General features: G+C 45.4%; 1 protein-coding gene across 1 annotated transcript in view; it reads right to left on the bottom strand.

The window, feature by feature from the left end:
* The window catches only part of LOC129604322 (uncharacterized), a 196,367-nt gene extending 173,912 nt beyond the window's left edge, over positions 1 to 22,455 (bottom strand). The window contains exon 1 of the mRNA XM_055510199.1: positions 20,026 to 22,455. The gene's annotated coding sequence lies outside the window, so the exon portion shown is untranslated. The remainder of the gene's footprint in view (positions 1 to 20,025) is intronic.
* Between the last annotated feature and the right edge of the window lie 612 nt (positions 22,456 to 23,067).

Genomic DNA, 23,067 nt, shown 5'->3' on the forward strand with positions numbered 1-23,067 from the left:
AAGCATGACTGTGCAATTAATCTGAGACCAGGTACAGCGCCACCCAAGGGCAGGCTCTTCCACCTGTCACCTAAGGAACGGGCGGCGATGAAGGAGTACTTGGACTCAGCACTCGCGTCTGGGATCACAAGGCCATCCTCGTCCCCTGCAGGAGCAGGGTTCTTTTTCGTGAGTAAAAAGGATGGATCACTGAGACCCTGCATTGACTATCGGGGGCTGAACAATATTACCATCAGGGACTCTTACCCATTACCTCTCTTGTCATCTGCCTTCGAGTTACTGTCTGGAGCCACCTGTTTCACCAAGCTAGACCTCCGCAAGGCCTACCACTTGGTGCACATTCGGGAAGGTGACGAGTGGAAAACGGCCTTCAACACACCCAATGGGCACTACGAGTACCTCGTTATGCTGTTCGGTCTCACTAACGCACCAGCGATCTTCCAGGCATTCGTCAACGAGATACTGGGGCCTATGATCAACAGTTTTGTTTTTGTATACCTAGATGACATACTCATATTTTCCCGTTCCAAGGAGGAGCACATCTCTCACGTGCGTCAGGTGCTCAAACGGCTGCTTGAGCACAGGCTGTTTGTGAAGGCCGAGAAATGCGAGTTCCACGTGGAGACCGTGGCATTTCTCGGCTTCATCGTTTCCCAGGGCCGGATCCAGATGGACCCGGCCAAAACGCGGGCGGTGGAGGAATGGCTGGAGCCCCAGTGCCGCAGGGATGTCCAGCGGTTTCTGGGCTTCGCCAATTTTTACCGCAAATTCATCTGGCGGTTCAGCAGCATCGCAGCACCACTACATGCCTTAACGTCTGCCAAATCTTCGTTTCAGTGGACGGCGGACGCAGGAGCCGCTTTCCGACGGCTGAAGGAGAGCTTCACGTCCGCCCCCATTCTGCACATGCCGGACCCAGGGAAACAATTCATCGTGGAGGTAGACGCCTCCAACACGGGAGTGGGAGCCGTTCTATCACAGCGGGACCCGGCTGGAGGTAGGCTCCACCCGTGTGCCTTCATGTCCAGAAAACTGTCATCAGCGGAGAGAAATTACGGCATCGGGGACCGAGAACTGCTGGCGGTCAAAGTGGCGCTGGAAGAATGGAGGCATTGGTTGGAGGGAGCCGAACAACCATTCATGGTGTATACGGATCACAAGAATCTGGAATACTTGAGGACCGCCAAACGACTGAATTCACGCCAGGCCAGGTGGGCTCTGTTTTTCAGTCGCTTCAATTTTCATCTTTCGTATCGACCAGGGTCCAAAAACACGAAGCCCGACGCGCTGTCCCGACTTCACGAGGCACCGGAAGAGGCCACGGAACCAGAGACGATTCTGCCGGCGAGGTGCCTAATGGGGGCGGTTTCATGGCCGGTGGAGCGGCACGTCAGAGAAGCGGTAAGGGATCTCCCGGTACCTCCAGCATGTCCCCCTAATCGTCTGTTCGTCCCACCTGAGCTCAGAGGGGAAGTCATTCAGTGGGCACACGACTCCGCGGTCAGCGGTCACCCAGGCGCTCCCCGGACGACGTTCAGGGTGGGAGAAAGGTTCTGGTGGCCTTCCATGAAGCAGGACGTGACGGAGTACGTCACCGCCTGTCCAACCTGTGCCATGGGCAAGGTCGCGCACCAGCGGCCAGCCGGATTGTTACACCCTCTGCCAGTGCCAGGTCGGCCCTGGTCACATTGCGCTGGACTTTGTAACCGGTCTCCCCCCATCTCAGGGTAAGACTGCTGTGATGACCGTGGTAGACCGGTTCTCTAGGTGTGTGCACTTTATCCCTCTGCCCAAGCTGCCCACCGCGAAGCAGACAGGCCAGGTCATGTTGGAGCAGGTCTTCCGCCTCCACGGGTTCCCCAGTGACATTGTGTCAGATCGGGGTCCCCAATTTGTCTCCCGGTTTTGGAGGGAGTTCTGCGCGTTGGTGGGGGCAGAGGTCAGCCTATCTTCAGGGTACCACCCGGAGTCTAATGGACAAACAGAGCGTGTCAACCAGCAGCTGGAGGTGGGGTTGCACCTTTTGGCATCCAGGAGTCCAGGCTCCTGGGTACAGAAGCTGGTATGGGTCGAATTCGCACACAATACCCTGCCGTGCGCATCGACCAGTCTAACCCCTTTCCAGTGTGCGTATGGGTTTCAGCCTCCCTTATTCCCTGCCCTAGAGGAGGAGGTCCGCGTCCCATCCGCCCATGCATTGGTCCGCAGATGTCGGCAGACATGGATGCGAGCCAGGAGGACCATGCTGCAGGCTCAGGTCCGCTACAAGGCGTCGGCAGACCGTAAGAGGGCTCCAGGACCTAGGTACAAGGTCGGGGACCAGGTCTGGCTCTCGACCAGGGACCTCAAGCTGCAGGGCCAACCACGTAAGTTGGCACCGAGATTCATCGGTCCTTACACCATCTCCAAAATAATTAACCCCGTATCGGTGAGGCTGTCACTACCCAGGTCACTGAGGATCCATCCCACATTCCATGTCAGCCGTGTCAAGCCGTTCCGTTCCTGTCCCATCAACCACCCCCACCACCTCGGGTGGTGGATGGGTCCCCAGCATACACGGTCCGGGAGCTCCTGGACTGCAGACGACGTGGCCGGGGGTACCAGTACCTCGTGGACTGGGAGGGGTATGGTCCTGAGGAACGTTCATGGGTTCCGGCCAGGGACATCCTGGACAAGTCCCTCATCCGGGATAATCACTCGGCGCATCCCATGGTTCCTGGGATGCGCCGCAGCTCGGCCAGCCTGCCGCTGGGGGGTCCGGGTTCCGGTCCCTCCTCCTAGGCCTCCCTCTGCCCGCCCTGGCTGGGGGGGGGGGGGGGGGGGCTTGCCGTTGGCGCTGTGGTTGCCGCCCTAGGAGGGGGGGTACTGTCACGTGTACAAGTCACATCCTGTTTTATTGCATAACATTTCCGGTTTCCTGCCACTTCGCATTAGTTTCAGCTTTACTTCCGGTCATCATTAGTCTCACCTGTTCCGCATCAGTAATCATCCTCAGTATACTTAAGCACCATCAGCCCCAGAACACCTTGCCAGATCGTTGTATGCCAGACTACACTTTCCAGCACTTAGTTATCCTGTTCGCGTGTTTTGATCCTGCTCCGTTTTCTGACTCCTGATTCTCGCCTGCTCCCTGACCTGTACTATTGCTTGGATAGCTCTGGAATAACAAACCTGACCGCCCGACTACGAGACAGCCTATTCCCTTACGGTACTGTAAACTGCGATCTTCCGTTACTGAACCTCTGCCTGCCCCTGGATCTGAACCAGCCTGCCCCACCGGTACCGAAGCCCCGTGATTGACTGTGCATGACCCGGACTGTCTGTGATATTGAATAAACTGTTAAACTCTACGATCTGCCTGTGGTCTCTGTGCTGTGCATGTGGGTCCGAGCTCTGCCAAAACCTGACAGAGACTCTAGTTAGCTTGGAGCAGGCAGACAGGCTAGCATAGGGAGGAGCCTGGTCGAAGTCGTGGGGGCCTTCAGACTAGCCGGAGGTACGCTCCACCACCAGGAATACTCCTCCAGGGTGGTTAACCTAGACTCATTAGAATGAGTGACGTCCACTGGGGAATGATGGTGAAGCAGCCCATGCTGAACCTGGTAGTTCTCCAGAGGAGCACTCGGGGATGGGAACAGGCATATCCATTCAGAGCATTGCTCTGAGTGGCCCTGCTTTCCCTAGTCACAGTAGAATGGGCACTCTCTCCACCAAGAAGTGCTCTGGGAGGGGGTGTGCTGGCATTTGGGTCGAGCCGGGCGGGCGACAGCTTTTCCCGGAGCTCCCTGTTTGTCTGCAACACTCCCATTAACAGCAAAACAGAAGAATCTAAAACATACCTCTCAACCTTGTCTGGGCAGATTGGAGCAACCTAACAGTGTCAACAACCAATCTCAACCTGAACAAGGGGTAAGTAGACGGCACTCGCGGGTCCATCAGGACAGCACGCGGGATGTGGTGGTCCATGGCGTCAAGGACCTTAAACGTGGCCAAGTCTTCTATGGAGGATAGCTCCGCTCATGCACAGCACATGTTGCACCACACAAGAAGACTTGCCAGCCATGGAAGAAGATGTTTTCAACCTGAAACAAGAAGAAAGAGAAATTAGTTCTATTCTGACTTCATCATAACGCAAAATACAGCAACTCAAGAATCTTAAGGACAGCAATTCAATTTGGAAACAGTATAACTAGATCTTAATCATAATCTTGACCTGTTAACCTCGACCTGTATTTAAAAACAAATGCACCTACCAAGCAATTGACCACTAATAACTATAAATTATGAATTTACAAATTGAAATTACTTTAGCTTCACCATAATATTGGATTATGATCATAACCTCACCTCGGGACCACACAGGAAGACTTGACAGCAATGGAAGAGGACGCTTTAACCTGAGACAAAAAGAAAAGGAAAATTAGCTCAATGATCTGCTTACCATCCAAAGGCAAAACGCATCAGCCTAAAATCCTAAGGGTGGAAATAAATCGAAAATGCTCAAACAGCACAACAGAATCAGAATCATAACCTTGACCTTCTGACCTGTCAACAACAACAACAATAATAATGAAATATCAAACTGACAGTCCAACTAATAAACTTTAAAGAATCTTATCACAACAAATTCAATTTCACCAACCTATCTGGCTATGAGGACATACCCTGGGACCTGATCACCCCAGGGGGCCGCCTTAGGTGAAGGTGTCTAGTGATAAAAGGCCGAAACACCTAATGACCCTTAGGTACACTACTGATGATATGTCCTCTCAAATATACTGAACTACCTCACCCAATTTACCAAAACAGACTAGACAACTCAAACCCAATATGAATGCTTAACCACACCAAACCAGAGACTCTATATGCTGAAACCTAAAACCAAGGATCTTTGACTAATCTCCACCCGAGCTCCTTCCCAAACTTCTCCATCGGGTCTATATGACTAATCCCCTAAACCAAGAACCTCTATTTACAGCTAGCCTCCGCCTGAGCCTTTTCCTAAACCTAACCATAGTGTCCACATGCCTAAACCTAAAACCAGGAACCTCTATTTACAACTAACCCCCACCTGAGCTATTTTCTAAACCTAACCATGGTGTCCCCTTGCCTAAACCTAAAACCAGGAACCTCTATTTACAGCTAACCTCAACCTGAGCTCCTTTCTAAACCTAACCATTGTGTCTATTTGCCTAATCCTTTAAACTAACCAAACCTAGGGACCAACTCCAGAACCAACTCCGATCTGGTCTCTCTCCTACCCCAACAACCTCAGTTCATAATCTCACCTAAAGAGTTGACCAAACCTAGTCACTATTACAACCCATAGCTCCTTCTAAACTCAACCAATACAGGAACTAGTCTGAAACATCTAAGAGCATGTGTACATTTAAATCTTATCTGTGCCTTTCCATATGTACCTCTATTACTCTTGCAAAGTGACTCAAGTATCAGGGAACATGAGTGACATGCGTCGGACCGTGCATTGCCGCTGGCTCTCCACACCAAACTGCCTAGTCCACGGACGAAAGCGGGGAGAATCATCTGTGTCTATTTCAATACCCCTAACCCTAACCCCCTAACCCTAACCCCTAACCCTTTTGTTTATTTTCCTATCTACACCCTAACCTCATCTTTTTGCCCTAACCCTAACCTTTTAGTTACTTCTAGCACTAACTCTAATAATTTGTATAGTGAAGTAATGGGGCAATACATATGAGATGTGGATTGGAACCAAAAATATAGAGGACAAGCCTTAATTGGGAAAAGAGAAATTTTATTTCAAATAGGGATTTAGGGGATTAAAAAGTGATCAGGATATAGGGGTGAACAAATATGGAACGCTAAAAAGTAGTTGGGAAATAGGGATGGACTGTAACAAAACTTTATAAAGTAACCGGGATGCAAAGAGTTAACGAAAGTGAAACTTGCCTATAAAAGCCACAGCACACAGAGGAAAGCTCATTTCTGTTTTGACCAGCGAGCAGGCAACACATCACTCACTGCCTAAGGCCTGTTTTTCATTTGTTTGGTGCCCTTCCCTGAAGAAGACCTGGAGAGGTCAAAACGCCAGACGTGCGGGCACATTTTAGTTTATTTAATATCCACTTATTGGATTTGATTTTTGACTTATAAAAAAACAAAACCATTCAACATTTTTTATTTTATTTACCTGGTTCAATAAATAAATAATTAAAAAAAATGACTTTATTCAATATTTCATCTTTGAAAAAAGGAAAAAACACAAGCACTCACAGTTTGATTTTCTCATTTGACTTACCTTGTTAAAAACACAAAAATAATTAAAATAAGCACAGTGCTGCTGTTTCAGTTCATTTTAATTTTTTTATTAGTATATAACAAAGCCTACATTTGCCATGAGTTACAGGACTCGTGAGGAGTGGACCGAGGTCCGGTATGGCAGGAGAGGACGTCATTCTCTTGGGACCTCTGGTGATCCGCAGTGGGGGAATAGGAGGGAGCCAGGGAGCCAGGCGATGGACCGTGCAGCTCAGGGGTCCTGGAGAAGAAGACCCCGCACTTACCCTTTTCCCCTAACCCCACCAAAACCACCTTTACGGGACATGTGGATGTCACTGCCTCGGCCTATACACACGATGTAGGTGAGGGAACTAGTGAGAGAGCCTCATGCCAGTACCAAATCCAGAATCCAGAGCTTTATACCTACTAAACATACACAAAGCAAGGAAAGGCAGAAAGATCTTAGACTGGCACCTCAGAGATAAGAAAGCCATCTGCTTCCTAGGTGACTCTAATCTCGCTCGCATCCCACCTCATAACAAAAACAACATCCAGATTGACAGCTATCCTGGGGCTGCATTCTATCATTTCCAACACCTTCTCCATAAAACTCCAGAGCACCCCGCATTTCCTTTTATAAATTACTCACCACTTCTTCCATGGGTACAGCAGGTCAATCTCAATATAATAAATGACTTTATCTCCAGCAACCTCCCTTTCTTGGGACCACTGCCAAGTAGCCTGTTCTCCACAACCCACGATGACGTGCACTGGACACCGGATACAGCTGGACGCATCTTCCAAACCTGGTGCACGGAACTGCAGATAAATTTATAACATGCTCAGAACCTAATCAGGATACCCTCAAACGACCACCACTCATCAACCACGGACCCTGAACTCAGTTCGGCCCCCCCTCTGATTCCGCTCGCCCATCACCTCTCTCCCTGGTTTATCCTCTCTCCAACCTGACTCACCTCCAGGCTCCGCCCAGCCACTGTTGTCTGGACACCCGTGGGGACTTCAATCCGACAGCTGATGTATCCTGGGACTCCTCTTCTAACATCTTGAACCTCTCCACACTCTTCCAGCCAAACAGCGCTCAGGTGGGCCTGCTGGAGACTCCTTTGACCAGGCTGCACTGCGCAGGGACCTATACAGGTACCACAGGAGAATAAAACTAGCCGACCACATTCAGGACAAGGATTCCGAGGCACCACCATTCACCTTGGCATCCAGCTGGGAGCCTTCTTGGGCAAAGCTGAGCATGGAGACCAGGTCCCCCCTTTTTTGTGGACGTCCAAGCCCTAAATCGCCTTATGCCTCCGCTGGATAAAATGAACCACCTCGCAGCGCAGGATAAACGAGCCATAAGGAGCCTGCAGAACAACCCTAACATCATTATCAAACCGGCAGATAAAGGTTCTGAAATTGTCATTATGGACCGGCAACAATACTCCTTCGAGGCCCACAGACAATTAAACAATAAAACCTATTACAGAATCATTGATAATAGCATCCAAAATCACATGCTAGTACAGATACGGGACATGGCAAAAACTTCATCATAAAAACTTCATTTCAGCTAAACAGAGGGATTTCCTCTATGGACCAGACTCCCCACGCAATAGGCAGTTCTATCTCCTCCCAAAGATCCACAAGGATCCACAGACCTGGACGGTCCCGTATGCAGTCCCCCCTGGCAGACCAATAGTATCTGATTGTAGCAGCGCAACCTATAACATCTCACAGTACATTGACTCTTTTCTGGGCCCACTGTCCTCTAAGCATCCCAGCTACCTTAGAGACACATACCACTTCCTGGACATAATCAGCTCTATGGTTTTACCCACAAATGCGCTCCTCTTCACCATAGACATAGACAGCCTGTACACCAACATCAACACGGAGATGGGTCTTCAGGCAGTGCAGCGCACCTTTCACCGACACCCGGATAGGAACAGACCAGACACAGAAATCATTCAACTCCTGGAACTCTGCCTCAAATGCACGACTTTGAATTCGACAATAAACAATATCTACAGGTGCAGGGGACGGCGATGGGACACAGATATGCTCCCTCCTACGCAAACATATATATGAGCGAGTGGGAACGAGAAGCACTAGAAAAGTGTAATCTAAAACCTACCTTCTACCTTCGCTTCCTCGATGACATCATCGGAGCGTGGGAGCATGGGAAAGCGAGTTTCTCCACGTTCATCGCCATACTAAACAACCACCATCCCTCGATTAAAGTGAAGCACACCCTGCAGCCGGATGAAGTCAACTTTCTTGACACAACAGTCTTCTTTGAGCACACAAAATCTGGCACAAAACGACTGCTAACCCGGGTGCATTTCAAACCAACGGACACACATGCACTTCTCCATTAAGCTAGTTATCACCCCAAACACACATTCAAAGCCATAATTAAGTCACAAATCATACGATTCCATAGAATTTCTTCCCGGGAAGTGGACTTAAATCATGCCATCCTCACCTTATTCAGCAGCCTCAGGAAATGGGGATATTCCAGCAGGTTCCTAAGATCCATCAAAAAGCAGACATTGTCATCACTTACCACCCTGGACTCTGTTGCTTTCTCACCGAACAAGGTCAGTAGACGAAGCATCAGAGAAGACAAATCTGGCACGGACTCCAAAGAATTCATTCCGTTGGTCACAACATACTCTAGACCTCATCTTCACCTGCAGAACCTCTGGAAAAACAACTTTCAGACTACAATGTCTAATCACAAACACTTGAAAGATTACAAAATCATCTCAGCCTTCCGGAAAAACAAAAACCTAAAAGATCTGCTTGTTAATGCACGGTTCAGCAGACATGCCATCACGCAGAAGCATCCTCACCACCACTGGGCCTTCAGGCAGAAGAAGTTCCTCTTTAACCCACACGGGGGCGCCAGTTCACTAACACTTGGGAGCTTCAACCTTTACAGTTCCAATCTAGTCTATTGCATTGTCTGCAGAGCCTGTGGGAAGATGTATGTGGGAGAAACAGGCAAGACCCTCCTGACAAGGCTCAAACAGCACATTCACAGCATTGAAATAGGTAGACTGTCCACTCCTCTGGTGCAACACTTTCAAACACATCCTCTTCATCATTTATCAATCACAGGCGTTGAGACATGTGCCACATGGACGGAGGGCCAGCGAAAGAGACAGGAGAGAATATGGATAGGGAAACTTAAAACTACAGTTCCCGTACGTCTGAACTTTTAATTATATTTACAGCAAGGTCCGTATGACTAATTGGAGGTTTTAGAAAATAAAAAATAAAAATGTAACTACCAAGGTTTTGGTGTGTTTCTTCCCCCTATGGTAAAAGACGCTGCCTCTTCTCTTTTATGCTGGATGGTGTTGATTCTAATCAGTATTTACTTGGCAATTACAATCGGTCAGGAACTTTGACCTTTCTCAATTCTTCTACCTTGTCACCATCTCACCTCTAACCTTTAACCTCTATTCTTTCCCCAACCATAAACTCGGTCTCCACTTTGCTTTCCAATCTCTACTCCAGTCTCATCTCTTTCCCAATGTCAACCCAGCCTTCATCCCTCTCCTAACCATAACCTCTCGCTTCATCCCCCTCCCTAACCACAACCTCCCCTCTCCCCCTCCCCTAACCCTAAAGTCTCTCTTCAATATTCCCTAACCCCAACCTCCATCTCCATCCTTTCCTAACCCTAACCTCACCCTCATCTTGCTCCTGACCCCAACACACCCTCTCTGCATCTCCTTCCTCTACCACAACCTTTCTTTCCCTACCTTAGCCTTCTTTTCTCCTTCCTTTTCTTCTTCTCCTCTCAACCACTCTGTTCCGCCACATGAATCTACAAGTATATATACAAGTGCGAGTGTACATATATCTGCATATACACAAGTGGGTGTAATATAATCACTTATACACCTACTTTACCCACACATGCCTGTATTTACAATTACACCTACTTATTTTTTCATAAATGAACTGAAGGGGTCCATTGGAGACCGGGAGGGGCACCCACCTAATAGGGAGCCGGGTCAAAGTACTGTACATGACTTTGCATGATTTTCTTGTGTGGTTTTATTGATGGGGTCTGTATATGAATTACACACAACCCTAGTCTCCTCTCTTATATATCGCTGTATATTTATTCCACTTTCATATGGTTATGCATGATTTTATAACCTCTAAAAGCACTTTTTAAAAAAAGCACTTACCTTGGCACTTGATCCCCATCATGAATTTCTACGTGTATATAAGAATGTTATTTATTCCTATTTATTACAGTATTTATTATTACCTACCATGACCTTGTTGCTTGGCTCGGGTGCAGGGATGCCACCCTGGGATCCTCTCCCTCCTCCTCCTTCTTTCTTCTTCTTCTCCTCCTCCTCTTCCTCCTGGCAGCATCAGCAAGGGACCCGGTAATCTCTACCTTTTCTGGGGAAGAAACAAAAGCAGAGCAGGGAGAAGAAAGTAAACACATGTATACAAAAGGAAAACAAACAAAGGTAAAACCAACAAATAAAATAAAAATAAACAGACTGATGTGTAATTGTTTGATAAGCTGACATGGACCCCTGCATGCCAGTGCACTTAAACCACAATTGTGGCTGATTTTATAATTATTTTCCCTTAACCTAACCCTAACCCATGCCTAAACCTAAAACCAGGAACCTCTACTTACAGCTAACCCCCACCTGAGCTCTTTCCTAAACCTAACCATGGTGTCCCCATGCCTAAACCTGTTGTTGACCAAACCTAGTCACTATTACAACCCAACCCATAGCTCCTTCTAAACTCAACCAATTCAGGAACTAGTCTGAAACATCTAAGAGCATGTGTACATTTAAATCTTATCTGTGCCTTTCCATATGTACCTCTATTACTCTTGAAAAGTGACTCAAGTATCAGGGAACATGAGTGACATGCGTCGGCCCGTGCATTGCCGCTGGCTCTCCACACCAAACTGCCTAGTCCACGGACGAAAGCGGGGAGAGTCATCTGTGTCTATTTCAATACTCCTAACCCTAACCCTAACCCTTAGAATGACTCAATCTGATCCCACTCAAATCACCCATACAGGATGTGTGGACAAAACAGTCTCGGGTCGCACATGCAGTTTAGACCAGCGACAGGAGGAGACACAAAGCACACAGATCCAAAATCCAAAACGAACTTACCTCCCTATTCAGCACAAGGCCAGAGCAGGCAGAAAGATCCTAGATTGGCACTTCAGGGGTAAAAAACCGATCTGGCTACTAGGAGACTCTAATTTGTCTCGTATACCACCGTATATTAATAAAAATATTCAAATTGACAGTTATGCGGGAGCAGCGTTTTATCATTTCCAACAGATCCTAGACAAAACACCTGAGCACCCGCTAGTCAAAGTTGTCGTCTTATCAGTGGGAATTAACAATAAGGATCAGGAACCTCACAAGACTTCTATTAAACAACTACGTTTTATTTACAAGAGAGCTCAGACAGTCTTTCTGAACGCTAGAATCGCTTTTCCTTCAATTAACTATTCACCACTTTTGTCACGACAACAACAAGCTAATTTGAATATTATCAACAACTTCATCTCCACTCACCTGCCTTTCTTGGGACCGCTACCGCCAGGCCAATTCTCCACAACGCAGGATGGCATCCACTGGACACAGCCCGACGCATGTTCCAGTCTTGGTGCTCTGAGCCGGACGCGTCTGCTCTGCATCCGCCCCGCTCTGCTCCAGACACTCGGCGGCGCTGCTCCGCCCCGTATTATTGATTCAAACATCTTAAACTTATCCACACTGTTCCAGCCTAATTTAGCACAAATTTGCTTATTAGAGAAGGGTCTCACTTTCGTTCCCACCCCGACAGCTTTTGATCGGCCAGCATTACGCCGTGACTTACATCAATATTACTGACGTCTGAAGCTGATGCAGTATTACCAAGACTAGGAGTCACAAGCGACACCCTTTACCTTACCATCTACCTGGGAGCCTCCGTGGAATTCACTCAGTGACGATATGAAATATCTCATCCTTCAGGATATCCGAGGATTGAATCGCTTCACCCATCCGCTCAATAAAATAGATCCTCTTACAGCGACAGATCGAAAAGCTAACCGGGAGTTACAGCGGAACCCCAACATTGTCATTAAGCCAGCAGACAAGGGCTCCAAGATAGTAATAATGGATTCACAACAATATGCATTTGAAGCCCATAGACAACTTAACAACCCCAAATATTACAAAGTTATTATCAATAGCAATCAGGCCCGCACGCAAACACGAATCCGTGAAATTATACAAGGGCTTTATTTCGATAAATTCATTACGGCCATACAGAGGGATTTCCTATTTGGACCGGATCCACCGCGGACCAGACAGTTTTACCTCCTTCCAAAAATACATAAAGATCCATCCACCTGGACAATTCCTCATTTAGTCCCTCCTGGTAGACCTATTGTGTCTGACTGCAGCAGTGCCACTTACACTGTATCGTTATTTATAGATTATTTTCTGGGCCCTCTCTCATGCAAACATCCCAGTTACCTCAAACCATGCACAGTTATTCACCATAGACATCGATAGTCTTTATACAAATATCAATACTGAAATGGGCCTACAGGCAGTCAAATCTCTTTTTCAGCGCCATAAGGATGAGACAAGACCGGATGCGGAGATCCTCCAACTTCTGGAAATATGCTTAAGATGTAATGATTTTGAATTCGATAGCACACATTACCTGCAGGTAGAAGGCACAGCAATGGGACACCGGTACGCCCCTTCGTATGCTAACATCTACATGAGCGAGTGGGAACGAGAAGCTCTACAGAAAACCAGTTTAAAACCCAGTTTCTATCTCCGCTTCTGCCATCTCCACTCTGTTCTGCAGCCTCAGACAGCGAGGCTACTCCAGAGGGCTCCTTAGATCCATCAAGTCCCAGACGCTGACCGCTCTCCGCTTACCTCAGTCCACATCTCCATCCTCCATCGGGACCGACCGACATCAGCTGAGAGCAAATGAGCAGGGCACGGACTACAGAGCGATCGTCCCACTAGTTACAACCTACTCGAAACCATATCTTCCGTTACAAAATTTCTTTAAAAAACAATTTTTATACAGTAATGACAAAACAGGACCCATTCAAAGACATCAAAATAATTTCTGCTTTTAGGAAAAATAACAGTCTAAAAGATCTTCTCATTAAGACTAGATTTTGTAGACACATTCAGGCCAATAACAGGGACACGCACTGGGCGTTTAAAAAAAATAAGTTCATATTTAATTCCACATGGGGGCGCTGGAGCACCAATTATAGATAACTTCAGCCTTACAAGCTCCAACCTGGTTCATTGCATCGTTTGTGATACCTGTGGGAAACTGTACGTGGGGGAAACAGGTCAGACTTTACTTTTGAGGCTTCAGCAGCACATCCGAAGTATTGAGACAGCCAGAACGTCGACCCCCCTGGTGCAGCACTTCAATACTTACCCCCTGCAATCCTTAAGCATCACTGGGATCCAATCATGCACCACCTGGACAGAGGGTCAACGCAGGAGACAAGAGAAACTATGGATGGAGAGATTAAACACTAAAACTCCATCAGGGTTGAATGTGTAATAGCATTTATTAAAAGTTTTCTTATTTCTTCTTATCCCACCACCTCTCTTCTCTTCCCCCCAACCCAGTGCCCAATCCCAACAATCTCTTATCTCCTCCCCTTCTTCATCTTATTTTACCTCCTCTTCCCCACCTCATTTTTGAAACTTTTACTACCTTCCCTCTCCCCATCCCCTAACCCTAACCACTCTCCCTCATTATATCCAAACTTTTATTACCTTCCCCCTCCCTCATCCCCTAATCCTAACCACCCCCCCTCATCTCATTCCCTAACCCCAACCATCTTCTTTTTCATTCATATTTGTCTACTTTAGAGCAGCCACTGGAAGGGATGTACGTAATTTTATGTCATTGGACGTCCTCTACCCATGATGGAGTACAGCAAAATGATTATCTCCACTATACATCACAGGCACTTATTAAACAAGTTTTGTCTATTTAACTATATTTATTCTATATATATATATATATATATATATATGGCCTGCTTACGTATATATATATATGTGTGTGTGTGTGTGTGTGTGTGTGTGTGTGTGTGTGCGTGTGTGTGTATGCGGGCCAGCATCCATGAATGATGAGTACAATGTTTGTGGTCGAGTGCACACATAATCCAGGCATCCTACATGAATTTTTCTTGAAATGAAATTACCTTTTACTATTGCATGGAGTGTTTTTTATAAAATTTTAGGTATCTGTAATGATGTTGTGAGTTTTTTGTCTATTTATTTGTTATGTGTTCCTGTATATGCATGACCTCTATTTATTAATGCACTTTTTTCCGCATTGATGGCACTTTTGATTGTGGAGATCCTCAAACCCAGACACTCCTCCCTCGGACTGGTAGGGAGATGCTGCTGAGATGCTTGGCTCTCTCTCCCTCTCATGACCACTGGACAAACATCTAAAACAAATAAAATTACAAAATATTAGGTTTAACCACAGAGCATAAATAGATGGGATCAAGTCCTCAGGCCTCTGGTAGTGCGGACCCCTGTTGCCAGCGCAAACAGATCCACATCGTGGCAAAATTTTAAAATTATTTGCCCCTACCCTAACCCTAACACCTAAAAAAATAATGTGAACCAATAAACTGACTTGTCTTTCACTCACAGCCAAATGTTACAGGCGGCAGCCCACAGCGGCCAAAACAAAAAAAAATTATTGAATCTGAGGGATGGAGTGCAAATTACCCATCTCCAGATACAATAGTCCAGAAATGGAGACCACCTAAAAAAATCGACGTTGAAACAGATGACAACATTAGACGATGCATAAAACTCCAAAAATGGTCAGGGGTGGCTATCAAAACATTTGAGGACAATCGCGGACAAGGTGCTAACAGCGTTTTATTTTGGAACAGGCTGCAATTACTTGGCATACAAACTATTACCGACATAATGACATGCAAGAAATTAAGAAAGATATTTTATTTTGCACAGGTGTTGTTGCAACAAAGAACTTCCTCAAAGACTCGATCATTTGTGATTATCATGGTGAACTCATCACCAGTGAGGAAGGCCACCAGATTTTAAAAAGGGCAAATGATCAGATGGGCTACTTGTTCTTTTTCACTGCTGGCAGCAGGCGTCTGTGCATCGATGCACAGACAAACCCCTGTAAATGTCACCCAAACATGGAGACAGTCGGTAGAAAAATCAACCATTCTAGAAAAAATCCAAACCTCAAACCATTCCATTGCAACATACAGTTCTCTAATGAGAAAATAGATACATTGCTGTTAGTTGCAACAAAGGATATCAAAGTAGGAGAGGAGTTCAGATTCGATTATGGGGTGAACAGAAAGTCCTTCTGTGGAGAGGGACTGGACCTGGAATGGCTTGATGATTGACCTGTGTAAAAAAAAAAAGCTGACATTCTTTGTTTAGGCAGATATTCTTTTTAAAGTCACAAGCCTGTCTTCTAAACTTGTTTTTATTTACTGTTTTAATTGTGTATAGTGATGATTCTATTCTTCTTCCAAGTCTTTTAAATTGTTCTAGTGTGGTGTTATTTCCTTTTTTCATGGTTTTTAGATTATTCAAGTGTTGTGTGTATTTTTTGTTTTAATATTCTTGTGTGGTTTGTTGTAGTTTTTTTAGATTATCCCAGTGTGGTTTGTTGTATTTATGTTTTAATGTCTGTTCATTAATTAAAATAACAAAAAATTGTGAATAATACCATAATTCCATCCGCCATCCGGGAGTTACAGCGGAACCCCAACATTGTCATTAAGCCAGCAGACAAGGGCTCCAAGATAGTAATAATGGATTCACAACAATATGCATTTGAAGCCCATAGACAACTTAACAACCCCAAATATTACAAAGTTATTAGCAATAGCAATCAGGCCCGCAGGCAAACACGAATCCGTGAAATTATACAAGGGCTTTATTTCGATAAATTCATTACGGCCAAACAGAGGGATTTCCTATTTGGACCGGATCCACCGCGGACCAGACAGTTTTACCTCCTTCCAAAAATACATAAAGATCCATCCACCTGGACAATTCCTCATTTAGTCCCTCCTGGTAGACCTATTGTGTCTGACTGCAGCAGTGCCACTTACAATGTATCGTTATTTATAGATTATTTTCTGGGCCCTCTCTCATGCAAACATCCCAGTTACCTCAAACCATGCACAGTTATTCACCATAGACATCGATAGTCTTTATACAAATATCAATACTGAAATGGGCCTACAGGCAGTCAAATCTCTTTTTCAGCGCCATAAGGATGAGACAAGACCGGATGCGGAGATCCTCCAACTTCTGGAAATATGCTTAAGATGTAATGATTTTGAATTCGATAGCACACATTACCTGCAGGTAGAGGGCACAGCAATGGGACACCGGTACGCCCCTTCGTATGCTAACATCTACATGAGCGAGTGGGAACGAGAAGCTCTACAGAAAACCAGTTTAAAACCCAGTTTCTATCTCCGCTTCTTGGACGATATCATTGGAGCCTGGGAACATGGAGAGGAGAGTTTTTTCTCACATTCATTCACATTCTAAATAATCATCACCCTTCTATTAAGGTTAAATATCAATTACACCCGGACCAAGTTAATTTTTTAGATACCACCGTTTTTTTTGAAAACATCAATAACAATAGCGAAAAAATATTGACTCGTGTTTATTTCAAACCGACGGATACGCACGCCTTACTTCATAAATGCAACTATCATCCAAAACACACATTTAAAGGTCTGATAAAATCTCAAATTATCCGGTTCTTCAGGATCTCCTCACGAGAGCAGGGCGTAGAGCATGCCATCTCCACTCTGTTCCGCAGCCTCAGACAGCGAGGCTACTCCAGAGGGCTTCTTAGATCCATCAAGTCCCAGACGCTGACCGCTCTCCGCTTACCTCAGTCCACATCTCCATCCTCCATCGGGACCGACCGACATCAGCTGAGAGCAAATGAGCAGGGCACGGACTACAGAGCGATCGTCCCACTAGTTACAACCTACTCGAAACCATATCTTCCGTTACAAAATTTCTTTAAAAACAAGGGACACGCACTGGGCGTTTAAACAAAAGAAGTTCATATTTAATCCACACGGGGGCGCTGGAGCACCAATTATAGATAACTTCAGCCTTACAAGCTCCAACCTGGTTTATTGCATCGTTTGTGATACCGGTGGGAAACTGTATGTGGGGGAAACAGGTCAGACTTTACTTTTGAGGCTTCAGCAGCACATCCGAAGTATTGAGACAGCCAGAACGTCGACCCCCCTGGTGCAGCACTTCAATACTTACCCCCTGCAATCCTTAAGCATCACTGGGAGCCAATCATGCACCACCTGGACTTTCTTCCCCCCAACCCAGTGCCTAATCCCAACCATCTCTTATCTCCTCCCCTTCTTCATCTTATTTTACCTCCTCTTCCCCACCTCATTTTTGAAACTTTTACTACCTTCCCTCTCCCCATTCACTAACCCTAACCACTCTCCCTCATTATATCCAAACTTTTATTACCTTCCCCCTCCCTCATCCCCTAATCCTAACCACCCCCCCTCATCTCATTCCCTAACCCCAACCATCTTTTTTTTCATCCATATTTTCATTCAGTCAGTGGTTTGTTGTAGTTTTTTAGATTATTCAAGTGTTGTGTGTATTTTTTGTTTTAATATTCTTGTGTGGTTTGTTGTAGTTTTTTAGATTATCCCCGTGTGGTTTGTTGTATTTATGTTTTAATGTCTGTTCATTAATTAAAATAACAAAAAATTGTGAATAATATCATAAGTCACTCTCAATCACTTTATCACTCTCAAAAATTGAGAAGCTGAGAGCTGCACCACCAGTGCTCACCACTCTTACTGACTGTCAGCTTGTCAACCTATGAATGTTGCCTAATACCAACAAATGGCATATCAAATGAAAGCTTTCAGTCTAGGCTTTGCATCCACATTGTCCTGCTTAGCTTGATTCTATCTGTCTGGCAGTCAGCAGGCCAAACATCTCTGTCAGGTATCAGGGTCTCACATATAAAAGTCTGTCTGTTATTTTAGTTGCCTGCTTTGGCCAGCCAGCTTACAGATGCTCTTTACCTGCCCAGCCGAGCTCTCAGAAGCAACAGAAAGTGGTTGTATCACTTTATGGCTAAGTTGAAAAATTGAGAAGCTGATAGCTGCACCACCAGCGCTCACCACTCTGACTGACTGTCAGCTTGTCAACATATGAATGTTGCCTAATACCAACAAATGGCATATCAAATGAAAGCTTTCAGTCTAGGCTTTGCATCCACATTGTCCTGCTTAGCTTGATTCTATCTGTCTGGCAGTCAGCAGGCCAAACATCTCTGTCAGGTATCAGGGTCTCACATATAAAAGTCTGTCTGTTATTTTAGTTGCCTGCTTTGGCCAGCCAGCTTACAGATGCTCTTTACCTGCCCAGCCGGGCTCTCAGAAGCAACAGAAAGTGGTTGTATCACTTTATGGCTAAGTTGAAAAATTGAGAAGCTGATAGCTGCACCACCAGCGCTCACCACTCTGACTGACTGTCAGCTTGTCAACATATGAATGTTGCCTAATACCAACAAATGGCATAGCAAATGAAAGCTTTCAGTCTAGGCTTTGCATCCACATTGTGCTGCTTAGCCTGTACAAAGCCCTGAAGTTCAGCCTTATGAAGATACCAAGCCAAAGAGGGCACCGCGCATGTCCGTTTATGTTAAAACTGGCAGACTTCGCACAGCCTTGGACACCTGCGCCTGTCAGATCCTCACACTCTGAACGAGCTTACAGAGGCTCCTGTCTGCCCATCCCCTCTTTTAAAAGCAATAGAACATAAAAAATCACTTTATGGCTAAGTTCAAAAATTGAGATGCTGATAGCTGCACCACAAGTGCTCACCACTCTGACTGACTGTCAGCTTGTCAACCTATGAATGGTAGTATTAGAATGCCAGTCTCTCAGCAGGACACGATCACACAAGAATGAGCCTTATATCGTGGTAAATTCTGTTCCTCCTATGGAAATATTTCTGTTCATTGCAACAAATATCAAGTTGACCGTGGTGTCAGATTGGCCACTAAAACAAATAAACTGCTGCAGCTGAGTAAACATGGACTTTCGATGGACACGTAGGCACTCGCTGGTTGCATAAACAACACAGCTTTAAAAAGTGGGCATTGGGAGATGTATTCTTAGAGTGCTTCGCAGAGGGTCTGCTGCAGACACCCAGCTGACCTTTTTCGACCTCTCAGTTCTTTCTGCAGAACCAGTGGGTGAATTTGGCCACCACCTCTCTCATGATTATTATGTGATTGTACTATTTCATTCTATGTAATAAATTTATGTGTTAATTTGAGCATAAAAGTTGAGTCTGTGTGAACTTTCTAACAATGTCGGAACATGAAATACACGACAGAATGGCGTCACGATGGGCAGGCAGAAAGGAGCCGAGTCCAGAACCAACATTTGTCCGGACTGGTCCGGGCGCATGACCGTCGTAATCAGTGAAGGTAAATAGCGCTTAAAGCTTTTACATGACGATTCTCTGTGTTTGTGACAGTGTGAGCAAATGTTGGTAAGATTAGAGAAATCTGATCATTAAATTCTGATTTGGCTGCTTCAAGTAAAGTATCTGTATGGGAGAAACAAAGAGAGGCGGTGAAGAATTTACCTGTGCTTACAGAGGCAGCCGGTAAAAGTGTCTACCCCCACCGTGTTTGGGTTTCAAATCTGCCGCGTCAGTGCCGGGTTTGTACTGCGGGAGGAGTGTGTTACGTCCTTCTGGCCTGTAGGTGGCGATTGACTCCCACTTTTGGTCCTGAAACATCGTAGTTGCTTACGTCATATAGCCTCTTGTAGAACAACCAATGATCAGGTCTTGGGTGGCCTAGTGGTTAACGTGCATGGCCACAACGTTTTTTTTTTGTCCGGGGTTCGAGTCTGAGTGGAAGCAGTTTTTTTATTTTAATTATTGGAAAAACAGCGTCTTATCATCATCATGTGATCACGAGATGACAACGTTGTATTACTTAGTGCATGAATCGCCAAGACCATGAACCGCTGGTCGCGTTATAGTATGAAGTTATGAACGTAAGTAAATTATGGCAAATTATGGCAGTTTAAAACCGAAAATAAGAAGCTGAACGGTGCGCCCTCCCGCGTGCAGCGTTCGATTTATGGCAGACAAGCTACTGTAACCCTGATTTCTTGCTGTTGGTACGGGCAATTTTCTTTACGTGGAATGCTTCTTTAATGCACCACACGGCAAGACAGTACGGCACATGTACACTTTTTTCTTTACGCCGCGCTTATCCAACGCGCGTCACCTTTTTCCTGTCCCCCGTCAACAAGGACAGGTAGGAACTAATGTTGATGACAAATAAAATCACAGTAGCTGAAATGTCACGTTTCCCAAACATAAAATTAAAAAAATAAAAAGGAATACTAACTAAGGTTACACTACTACAATTTAAAAAAGTGAATAAGGATGATCTAGACCAGAGGTCTGCCACCGGTAACACCCACGTTTTAAATGAAAAAAACAAACACTGGGAGCCGCGGAGGGCGGCAATATTATATTATTTGAGAACATTCAACATTTGTTTTTTAATCCAAAGAAGACATAAAAGTCGGGGCTCAGAGATCTAACCGATGCTAAAACATTGTCAAGGCATCGACAAGGACAGCTAACTCGCTTTTCCCTGCTTCAAACAGCTGCTGTAACTGAGAGCAACCTGTGCGGCATCACCGGTCAATCTGTAAACGTATTAATTTTTTTTTGTAAATAAAAATAATGTTTGCCCTGTTCAAACCTGCATGGGGAATTCTGAAAGCAGCTGATCAACTTCGTAGGAACACATTTCATATGGTACAGGTGAAAGGGAGACTAACAACACAACGCAGCCGAGGCTGTAGCAGCAGAGAAACGCAGATCTTTGTCCTGCGTGTTGATGAGCGTTTCCCATCCCCCAGTGTCACCGCTCTGGGACGTGGATGGCCACGCCCACTTTCATTCAACAGACGGACATGAAAGAGGGAATAACGAAATAAACAGCTGGTTAACTTCGTGGGAACATGGCTGTAGCTCTGCAATGACTTTATGTGGTACAGGTGAAAGGAGTAATAACGAAATAAACAGCTGGTTAACTTCGTAGGAACACCTTGTAGTAGGAACTGGTATATTTAGAAAACGCAGTAGTCCTAGTGTTAAGGTGTGTGAACTGGGGAGGAGACGGCAGCAGCGACTGAAGAGCGACTGAATAGAGTTGATGTCTTCCCCGCTGACAGGCGCATTCATTTGATAATGCACGTACCTTGGCTGACAGTTCAGTCAAAAACCATACTGAATCTTTATTAAACCGTCCCTGAATAACAAATATGAACTGCAGTTTCTTCCTTGATTATCCATGATTATTATGAAAGAAGCGCAAATCTTCTCCAGTCCAAATTGTGCAATTAATACTGTGTTTACAATAAAGGTAATAAATAATAATATTAGTATTTTCATTTTAAAAAGCACTGCATATTTTAAACGAATGTCGAAGTGCTACAAATAACTTAGATCAGAAAGCTACGATAAATACATACGTTTATTTTTGCAGAGTAAACGTATGTAGAACAAACTACTTGCTGCATAAATGAGTCTTAGACCTGCAGCTGATCACGCCGCCCGATGCTGCCCTGTCTCCCACGGAGCTTTGTCTGGAGCTGAGGTATTTCTCACCTGCTGATCGAGTAGTAGCAACACATTAGCATGTCTATGCGCCTCTACAAAGGAGGGGGGAGGGGTGTGTAGATTTCCTTTGCGACTGTGAGCAAACATGAGACAAGCAAAAGCTTGGTCGAACTCAGATCCAAGTCATCTGAGTACGAAACACATCACATTTCATTCGATCTCGTGTTTCATTCGAGCGGCAGTCGGGAGCTCTCTGCTACGACTGCTGCCCCGCGACCCGTCCACGGATGAGCTTCGATTAAAAATTAAAAGCAGAGGTTTTTTGTTTTTCGTTTTTCTCTAAACGAAAAAAACAGCTTAAAATTCAAGTCCGTGTGTTTTTGTTAAAAAATATTTTTGTTCAGTTTATTGGTTTGTAATGCGGTGCTTTTATTCAGGATAGATAGACGTATGGGAAATCAAAGTTTTGAAACGTACACGGGCGAATAAGTCACATCAGCCACTCATTCAGTTACATGACACGCACAGTCAAAACAAATTCTCGCTACATCTCGTGCACCACTGCCCCGTTCCTCTCGTAGCCTGCATTTGCACATCCATACATTTGTGTATTGGTCACTCTCTGTCTGGACACATGACTCCGAAACACGTCACGTGTTTGTGTAAGAGATTGATGTCTCCACCAAATTATAAGCAGAGGTAACGAGAGAACGACTTTTTGTTTTCCGTTTGTCTCTAAACAATAAAACATATTAACTCCACTTCCGTGTCTTTTTGTAAAAAACAAATATTTTGCCTGTTTTATTGGTTTGTAAGGCGGTGCTTTTGATTAAAATCCGTTTGCCGCTCATCGAAAGAGAAACGAAAACGCCGGTGAAAGTGGCTGGATGGACGGATGGGAAATGAAAATGTTGAAACGTACACGGGTCGAACAAGTCTCTCAGCCACTCAGTTACAATGACACGCACAGTCAAAACAAGTCAAACTGCAGTTCTGCAGACACAGAATAAACGCGTAGGAACAAACATGCTGCTGTAATGCGTCGCTG

Source organism: Betta splendens, chromosome 7 (genome assembly GCF_900634795.4).
Source record: "Betta splendens chromosome 7, fBetSpl5.4, whole genome shotgun sequence".
Taxonomy (NCBI): domain Eukaryota; kingdom Metazoa; phylum Chordata; class Actinopteri; order Anabantiformes; family Osphronemidae; genus Betta; species Betta splendens.